The sequence below is a fragment of the Eumetopias jubatus genome, unplaced genomic scaffold, assembly GCF_037043125.1.
Source record: "Eumetopias jubatus isolate StellerSeaLion01/CBP00866 unplaced genomic scaffold, mEumJub1_p1.0 scaffold_8, whole genome shotgun sequence".
NCBI classification, from domain to species: Eukaryota; Metazoa; Chordata; class Mammalia; order Carnivora; family Otariidae; genus Eumetopias; species Eumetopias jubatus.
The window spans coordinates 99,855,128-99,865,950 of NW_028274814.1; positions in this window are offsets into that span (position 1 = coordinate 99,855,128).

Consider the following 10,823-nt stretch of genomic DNA (forward strand, 5'->3'; position numbering starts at 1 on the left):
GCTCCTTGCTACTCCTTGATCATACCAATAACACTTTGGTGTTCTGTCCTCTCAGCCTGAACCACCCTTGTCCCAGATTTCTTCTGGTGCCAGGCGTTCCTTCACTACCCTATGCACATGGCACTTCACCATCCACTCCCTATCTCCACATCCCTACCAATTATCACCATCTGTTATATGATAGACAGTATTTATTTATGTATTTTTCTTTCTTTCTCTACTGGAATCTAAATTCCATGACAGCAACGACCTTGGTTTGTTGAACCACTGTGCCCAGGCAAAAGATTAGTAATTCAATAATTATTTGTTAATGAATAAACCAAAAGAGAATTTAATCATGTTTATCAAAGCATTATTCACAATAAGTAAGATATGAAAACAGCGCAAATGGCCATCAACAGATGAATGGATAAAAGAGTTGTGGAAAAATACATAATGGAGTATTATTTAGCATGAGAAAGGAGGACATCCTGCCATTTGCAACAGCATGGATGGACCTTGAGCACATTATGCTAAGTGAGATAAATCAGAGAAAGACCAGCATGACATCACTTATTTGTGGAATCTAAAAAAAGTCAAACCTTAAAAAAAAAAAAGAAAAGACAAAGAGTAAAACAGTGCTTACCAAGGATGGGGAGAGATGGGATAAGATTGATGGTGTTCAAGGGTACAAACTTGTAGCAAGTACTAAATAAGCCATAGAGATCTAATGTACAGGATATTGAATGTAAACAATAATACTGTACTATAAATATATAACTTGATAAATGTCATAACAACAGCCATATTACAATATATGAATGTATCTAAGTAACATGCTGTATATCTTAAATTTACACAATGTTACATGTCAAATTTATCCAGTTTAAAAAAAAAAAGAACTTCAGAGATCCTAGATACTGCAAAGGTTTGGGGGAGATCCTTATGAGATACAAAATAAGAATAAATTCCAATCTATGAAATAAAAAATTTTAAAAAGAGAATTTAAGTACCGTGCATGTTGCAATTTGAATCCTATAATTCTGAAGTAATGGCATATGAATGAAAATGGCATAATGTTTCTGTAAATGCCTGGAAAAACATAATGTTTTCTATAAAATAAAAGATATTATTACTTTTTTTCTGGTTTTTAACACTTTAAATTATTCTTAATTACTGCCTTAAGAGCCAAATGAAGACTGAGTTTTTAATCATCTGATTCTTGTTTAATTTAAAATATTTGGAGCTAAAAACATGCCAATAAAATCAACACGCATTGAAGTACCTATGTGCAAGTTTTTTAGGTATTTATTTCTATACTATCAATTGAAAGACCAGTAATTGATTATACTTTGTGATTGAGATTCCTTTTTTTTTTTAAGATTTTATTTATTTATTTGCCAGAGAGAGAGCGTGAGAGAGCACAAGCAGGAGGAGCAGCAGAGGGAGAGGGAGAAGCAGACTCCCCACTGAGCAGGGAGCCCGATGTGGGGATTTGATCCCAGGGTCCTGGTGTCATAACCTGAGCCAAAGGCAGATGCTTAACCGACTGAGCCACCCAGGCGCCCTGTGACTGAGATTTCAAGTTATCAGAGTCATTATTAGAACCACATCATAAAGCCAGATGGCATATGTAGTTTTCATTCTACCACATAAATCAGGCAGAAGAAACATCACATGACTGTATTTTGGCAATCAGGTTAACTCTCTCTCTATGCCTGTCTTTGCCATTGTGGCAAAAAATTCAGTTACAGTCGTTACTGAGGTTTCTTTTTTGTCTGTTTCTCTGAAGATCTGAAGGTTTTATGCTGTCTCCTAGTCTTTCATTCTCACTAAGGGCTGAAGGCATGCTTGTATTTCAAACTAGCACTTTCCCTGGGGAAAGGTAATCCGTCAAGGGCAACAGAAGCTATAGGCTCCCTGACTCATGCTCTACTTCCACCTATTCTTTTTAGCCTTCCTTCAACAAAAGAAACTATAAACACTGAAGACTCAACTTACCAAGCTCTGTGGAACCTTGGAAGCCGTGGTATGGAGTCTGAGCGATGAGTTAAAAGCAGAAGCTCACTGGTATTGTTTTTTGCCATGGCTACTTCCCCATTCTGCTTCCTGAAACAGTGACATGAGGCTGCCGGACAGACGCCATAGGAAAAGCAAAAGGATAAAAGCCAACATGCTAAGGTTGGCAAAGTGGGGAGACAGCAAGATCCAAATGACATTGCTAAACAGCTGAGATAATGCTAAGAACCAATTACCTATGAATTAAATTTTACACCTAAAAAAATACACACCTATTTAAGATATTTAAAAATTCTCTTTCTTATAGCTGGAAACATCTCTAATTGAAATACCAACTTTGGTTAAAGGGATCTTTGTCTATCACATCAGCCATGCAGCCGAGGACCCCACATCTCTAGGTATATCGTTTTCCACAGTTGGTGCTGTCCGTCCAGGCTTTGTGAGGAAGTGGGTACAGTTACCCTTTATTCCCGGTAACACTTCAAAAGCCTGCTTCCTTCTCAGTCGTGGGGAATTTTGCTTTTCCCCAGAGTGAGCAGTTCTAGCCTTTTCCCTATAAGCACTTTATTTTCTTCCTCTTTGGAAAGATCAAGCACATTCACTGAGAATGGGACTTTACACCCATGTATTAGCATCTCTTCTCAAGGATGAAATAGAGGAAGGAATGGAATAGGCAAAGAAGATGCTAATGTCAAGTACTTTTTTCCTATTCCTGTTAATTTTCTCAGTTACACTCTGGTAACCTATCCTCTCTGGGGATAAATATTTAATTTAGTCATCCAAAAGATCAGTTTTAAATTCCAGGGTTTGTCTCAGCTTCCAATAATCAATCAGCTGAAAGATGGACATCCCCAATACGTTGTTGGTTAAGATACCAAAGGACAAACTTCCACATTTCAAACCCTCCTATTAAAAAAAACAGTTAAAAACACAACCAAAGTTTAATTTGAAAGCAGATTTTGTTACTAGGAATAAAAGAAAAGTCCCATTTCAGCTCTTTCTTGGCCACCTGAAATCACCTTCAATCCAGAGTCCACATATTACATTCATATCAAGTGTTATTTAAAAATATTTCTCTCTGTCTAGAAATAAGCAGAATTTGTTTGCAAAATAGTTAAAAACATTGCCTTATTTTTTTTCTGGTTATAGAGAAATAAGCTCTTATTTCTTCCATCTTAGAAAAGAAACATTCCACTTCATATTTTCCCTATTTGTTCCTTTTTGCAAAATATCTCCTCAAAGGAGTTTCTACATTTGCTATGTCTGGTTCTTCTCTTCCATGCCCCTAAACCTATTCAAATTGGGTTTTTAGTTCCAACAGCATCAATAAAACTGATCTTGTCAAGGTTGCCAATGGCTTTATTGCTAAATGCAACAGCCAGTTCTCACAATTGATTATCCCCTTCTCTATCATTCATTTTATTTCTAAGATTTCAGTTCCCTGCATTCTCTTAGTTTTGCTCCTAACTTAATGTTTTCTCATTCCCAATCTCATATGTTGGTCCTGACAATCTCTCCTTACCTATTAATGTGGAAGTGCCCTAAGGATCAGTCCTTAGGTCTCTTCTCTGTTCTGCCTACACACACCTGCTAACCTGTTATGATGGTTATAAATGCTGTCTTTATACCAACACCTGCCAAATAAAAATCTTCAGCCCAGACCACTTACCTAATCTCCAGGCTTATATACCCACCTGCCTACTTGAAGTATCCACTTGGATATTCAATGGAAATCTCATATTTAACATACGTAGAACTAAAGGAATTAAAAATTGTTTTTGCCTAGGAATGAAAAATAAAGTTCATCAATTTATTTTCTAAGAAAGAAATCTACGAAGACATAAATGTATTATCTACCTTTTGAGCCTAGCTAGTTTTTTCAATAACTGAATCTTTCACATATTAATATGCAGATTTTAGAAACAATGTTATAAATTTTCCAAATGTAACTTCTGAATTAGGAAATAATATGTTTCAATAGCATTAAATAAAGTTTTCTCTTTTCCCAACTCTATTCTCAACTCAAAAAAAAAAAATGTGCCAAGTTATTTCCTAAAGAGTTATCCTATCTTTATTCATTTTTATCTCAAAAAAGAGCAATCCCAAAGTCTTGTGTTACTCCTATTGTTAACAACATTGATTACTGCTTCCCCCCTTTCTCATGCTAAACGCAGACTTGTTTTCCATTTTAATAGGATTGTGAGAAAAAGCTAAACAAATAATCACATGATCACAGCCACTATCTTTTAGCAGTTTAGAGTAGAAGCTACGCCTAATGTGAAAGGACTAGATGAAGCACTTTTGTGGATTTGGTAATTTTCTGAAGAATCCTCAATAGGCACCACAAAGATTATAGTTAATTTTGGGTGACAGTGGTGTGACCCTGGGGTAACCTTGGAATCTCTTTAGCTTATTCTACAGGATAGAAGAGAAATTATATATATTTCTATATACTTCAGGAATTATGTTAAAAAATTTCCAATCATATTGAACCTTTAAATTACCAAAGATATTCTGCTAATTTCTCTTTATTGTTATAAGATGTAAATACCTTGATCTCTGGAGACAGTCTGTAAATAAGAAAATCCTTTGAAAGTCTGTTCATGTTGATGCTAGGATAAATACGAAAGGAATATTTCATTATCTTTAAAGGCAATTGGAAATGGGTTTAGAAACTGTTGCCAACATTTTGTTCACTAAGATCTACCACAAAGAAAATCAATACTAGAAAACAAAAATCACAAGTTGCTATACTCTTTGTAAAAAAAAAAAGTCAATGAAAATATAATAATAATAATTATAATCATAATAGCAGTTCACATTTACTGAGCAGAATCTTTGCGCACAATGCTGTACTAAACATATTACATGCATCTTCTCATTCAGAACTCTTGACAAAATTATGATGTAGGTAATATTATTCTTACCAGTTAACAACTTTCTATATAACTTAGTGTTTAAATTACTTGCTGGAAGACACACAGCTAGTAAAGGATAAGAACAAGATTCCAACTCAAATTTACTTTGCCTCTAAACCCCATTTTCTTTACCATAGGCCAAGTAGATCTATCTTAACTGGGTTTATCACAGCACAATGGGACCTAATTCCTAGTGCTAATTATGGAGATGAGGCCCCAGAGGAGATCTGTAAAGTGAATTAACTGTGGCATTTGCTGTTGAAACGGTTTAAAGAATTATAGAAGAGGTTTAAAATACTGTAACTAAAGTCTGTGGCAAATTGAAGTTTAATCTAGACTGATAGCAGTGTCTGAGAAGGTCCAGTCCAATGGGTGGGGCAGGGCAGCAAGGGCTTCGGGGACAGTGATAAACACAGCGTCTAGATATCCCAGATACCTGTGAGGCTCTGGAGATACTGAACAAAGAAACCAAGTGAAAAGAATAAATAGTTGACCCTAAGCAAGTAAAAGAAGCCAAATGATAAAATGGCAAGCTTGAAATTTTGTGTTTTATTCTGACTTTGATAGATGAATAACTAGGGGAGAACACAGTAAGAAATGAATTTCAGAAAAATCAGTCTAAGTAACAGTTCAATTAAAAAAAAAATGTGTTGGGGCACCTGGGTGGCTCAGTCTTTAAGCATCTGCCTTTGGCTCAGGTCATGATCCCAGGGTCCTGGGATCGAACTCCAAGCCCCACATCCCAAAATGGAGCTCCCTGCTCAGTGGTGAGTCTGCTTCTCTCTCCCCCACTCCCCCTGCTTGTGTTCCCTCTCTTGCTGTCTCTCTCTGCGTCAAATAAATAAACAAAATCTTAAAAAAAAAAATGTGTTAAAATTCTTTTATGAGCCCAGTAATGTGCCAGGCAGTAGAAATGGGGTGATGAATGCCTGCTGGGAACCCTAAGGGTCAGTGTCCAGAAAAGGAACAAGCCCAACTAACTCATTTTATCATGTTCCTTGACAGTGAAATGAGAAGAGAGGAATGGCAGCAACTTATCAGTTGACTACAGGCCCCTGTCAATTTAACCATCTGAGAAAGAGGGCACTTAACTGTTTCCAAAAAGGAAAGCAAGCAACTGAGTTTTAATCATTTTTAAATAATATTTATAATATTATGAAAATCTTCTAAAGATCTGTTTCAGAATTAAAGTAAGTTGCAGAGTCGTTGGAATTCCTCCCCACCCCTACTCATTTCCTGTAAGTCCTCAAAGTTGTTTTATTGTGATTCACAACATATAATATGTACCAAGGAACTGTTGAAAACAAATTATGTCATGCCAGTTAAACGGGCAAGGAAGATGAAGATTATTGAAATAGGACTCAGGACAATTGCAGGAAGACAGATTGAATTCAACTCTGTTAAAACAAAAGCAGGAGAGTTTTAAGCACTGGGGTGAGTGAGAAGAAGAACACTGGAGGACATTTGGGGAGAGGTTGTTCAGTGGGGTTGGGCCATCTGTGCTCGCTAACTGGCATTTATGGAAGTTAAGCTCCTATCCTCCCACAGACACTGGTGGAAAGGGGCACTTTCATAATTATTATCTTTTAAAGGAATGGCTCCCAAGCACTTGAGACAAGACATACTTGGGTCGTAACTGGCAAGAGCTGGAAGAAAATTTATATTTCCAAGGAATAGAGAAAGAACTTACAACATCAATTTTCTAAAGTAAATGCTTTAAGAAAAGGGAGGTCAGGGGCCTCAGTCAAGAAAAAATAAGTCTAAAGTTTAGTCAAGCTGAGGAGAATGTTAAGACATCTTGGTCATAACTACCAGTTGGTAATTCAATGCTTTTTAGGTAATATGTAACCTGATATTTAACATGAGAAACAATCTCATATTTAACGAGGCATGGTTATGTAAAGGATTTTTTGATGGTGTGAGGCAACAGAAATTTCTGCCTCTGGCCCTCTAGTGGACCACATATGTCAGAGAATGGTTTTTAAGTATTAATTCTGGTGTCCTTTTTCTGTGTCCAGTAAAGCACATATCAATACATGGACATTCGGGACCAAGAATAGCTGTTATTAAAAGGCAAACTGTCTTCGTTCACCTTAATATTTTGACACTTAATGTAATCGTTTTTCTGCATAGAATTATCCATTCCAAAAATATAAGTAGATCGATCTAAACCTTAACAACTTTAATTTTGGAAAATAAACTTTTTAATGATATTTGCCTTAGGAATCTCATTTGTATCATTAAGAAGTTGCACACTAAAAAAGCAGTATGTTCTCAGTGGTATTCTGTCATTATATTTTGCCCCTGTAATGAATCAGACCAAAAGCCTATACAAATATGTATTATATACATAAAACAAAATAAAGCCAGTAATATTTTATATTTTTAAAGTCATCAGTTGATTCTGAAAGGATTTAACCTTCATATTAATGTAAAGGAAGAATTTTTTTTTTGTCAAAACTAAAAGAAGAAAATAAAAACAGGGCATCTAAGAGAAAGTTGCTAACTTCATTCTTTGCTAGGGAATGTGAAAATAGGGTCTCTTCTAACTCCTTGATATGCAATGTAAACCTTTCAAGGTCTCCGTTGAAAAGAACGTCTGGCTTTTTTGTGACGAACTTATTCCAACATGGTTTGTAAAGCAGAATTATAGAATTATTTCTTTATCTTTGACTTGTCTTTTTGTTTATTTCACACTAAATGACCTTGGCTTCAGGCCATATTCAGTATTTGCTACTTCATCTTATGCCTCTTCTTTCTCTTTGTATATCCAGATGTGTGTATGAGTGTGTTTTTTAATCGTTACTATCTTAGATTCTGGAAATTTCTACCAGCATCCTTCCAGAATTCCTATAATTTTTTTTTTAAGCTTCTTGCCAGCACCCAAAGCGAGAAGGAACAGTGACTGCAACAAGAAGGAAGATCATGTAGAGCATTTAAACTAGCGCCCTTGTTTCCAGAGAAACCGTTACTGACAAATGTGAGCTCTCGAGGAAAATACATATACATACACAGTAATTCCTTAGCTACAGACTTCATGCTGAATCCTTTGCATTGAAGTTACAGGTTTGGTTTGGTTTGGTTTGGTTTTGATCAGCAAATTAAGCACATCTTAATATAGCTTCTTTGGGCCATTAAGAAAGAATTGGTTTTATGTAACCTCTTAGTTATATAACCCTGAGACCATTGGTTAAAGAAAGGTTTCAGGAACTGCCACATTCAAATTAAATTAAGAATCTTTTTCATATGGTGGTATTTTTAGCCATTTCATGTCACTATTGACTCTTAATAAAAATGTGAAAATTTCACTTAATTCCCAAGTATTTAAATCATTTTGTTGTGACAACTCTTCCTGGCTTATAGGAAAATTCATTCCCCCTAAAAAAGTTACTCGACTTTGAATTTCATGGAACATCCTTATCTCATTTGTTTTACTATGAGAAATATATTGAAATATGAAGACGCAAGTTCTATGGGTTTACAATATATATGCATTATTTTACAAACAGTAATACATCAAATTTTATTCCAAATTTGAAATCTGGCTCCAAAATGAAAAAAAAAAAAAAGAATTTCCTAATAAAGATACTTGGCTGGCCTGCTAGTAAATGACTAGCTAAACTGGAAGGTAAGGAGAGACATGATATTTATAAAATCTGTAATGGTTCAACTCATGTTAATTTAATCATATACATAAAATTACTCTAAGCAAAAGAAAATTTTTCGAAATTGTAATGCAGCTAAGAAAATTGTCCTGATAATGTCAGTTTCATTTGTTGCTGATGAAATGTAACATTATATGACTATGGGAAAGTAGTTTTTAAAGTATGGTCATGAAATTTTTCACACTCTTTAGGCCAATAATTCCATTTTGAGAATAATTTTTGAGAAAAGCCCTCCCTGTCAAAAAATAAAATAAAAATGCACATACACAAAATGGTCACTGCTTCTTGATTTATAATAGAAAATAGGAAAAAAATAGAAATCATGAATAGCTGAGGGGAATGAATATATATAGAACATTAACCTAAGGGGATATTATGCATCTTTTTCACATTTTAATTGCTAAAACAATATACCTATGTGCAAAATGTTTAGGAAAAATGCTATTCTATTATAGTAATTTCAAATATCTATCTTACTTTAGGCCATGTTAGAAGAAACACCTGTGGGGCGTTTGTTCTTTGTTTTGTTTTATTTGTTAATAATACATATGCATAACACTTTACTTTTTAAAAATAACATACATCCCCAGAAATAATTTCAAGCTGAGCACAGCCATGTGTAGTTTTAAAGGGCACCAACAGGGGCGCCTGGGTGGCTCAGTCCTTAAGCGTCTGCCTTCAGCTCAGGTCAAGTTCTCAGGGTCCTCAATCGAGCCCCGCTCAGGCTCCTGGCTCAGCAGGGAGCCTGCTTCTCCCTCTCCCTCTGCCTCTTCCCCAACCCCATGCTCTCTCTCTTCTGTGTCTCAAATGAATAAGAAAATAATCTTAAAAAATTAAAAAAAATAAAGGGCTCCAACAGCTTTTCTGATGCAGAGCCAGAAAGGGACCAAAACACTAGATGGGAGTTCTTCATGACAGAGGTGATGTTGTGTTCATCGTAGGGCCCTGGGGTGCTTCCCTGAGCATGCGCAGAGTTAGAACACCATCCATGAGGAAGAATGACCTGAGGCAAGAAAGCTAAAAGGCCAAACTGAAGCATGACTGAAATGACTGGTTAAATACACACATATATACACACACTCCCACAGTATGCTAAAATTATAAAATGAGGATAAAAAAAGGAAAAAAGGCAAATTGACAAAATGAAACTATTTAGTTTGTGGAGTAGAAAATTATGGAATTATAGTTAACTTTTTTTTATTTTATAGAAACTTTTCCTGTATTTTATTTAAAAGTTGTATTTTTAAAGATTTCATTTATTTATTGGAGAGAGAGTGAAATAGCAAAAGAGAGCATGAGCAGGGAGGGAGGGAGGGAGAGGGAGAATCAGGCTCTCAGCTAAGCAGGGAGCCCAAAGCTGGGCTGGATTCCAGGACCCTGGGATCATGACCTGAGCTGAAGGCAGACGCTTAACCGATAAGCCAGCCGGGCACCTCCTTCTCCCCCCAAAATTGCATTTTTAAAGAGAAAGAATCTGCTGGTCAATAATCAACCAATATATTTACATCTGGAAATGAACAGCAAATTTATAAGTAATCCATGTGGTGCACATGATTGGCACTGAAAAGATGAATTAGAACTGTAGTTTTGCTGACGATGTAAGAGGTCCAAATGAAAAAATGAGTATAAGCTAACATACTCTTACCATATGATTCAGTAATCGTGCTCTTGGTATTTAGCCAATGAATCGCAAACTTCTATCTACACAAAAACCTTACACAGATGTTTACAGCAGCTTTATTTATGATTGTCAACTTGTAAGCAACCAAGATGTCTTTCAGTAGGCGGCTGGATGAACTGGGATACATTAAAAAAAATGGAATATTCTTCAGCACTAAAAAGAAATGAGCTACCAGGCCATGAAAAGGCAAGGAGAAACATTAAATGCATATTACTAAGTGAAACAAGTCAATCTGAAACGATTACATATAGTAGGATCCCAACTACACGACATTCTGGCAAAGCAAAACTATGGAGACAGTAAAAGATCAGTGACTGCCAAGGGTTACGGGGAAAGATGGGATGGGCACAGAGGATTTTTAGGGCAGTGAAACTCCTCTTTATGGTACTACAGTTCTGGATACATGTCATTACACGTTTAACAAATCTATAGAACATATAACACCAAGAGTGAACCCTTATGTACACTAAGGACTTTGGGTGATAATGATATGTCTTCGTAGGTTCACAGATTGTAGCAAATATATGACTATGGTGTGGGACACAGACAATAAGGGGGGTT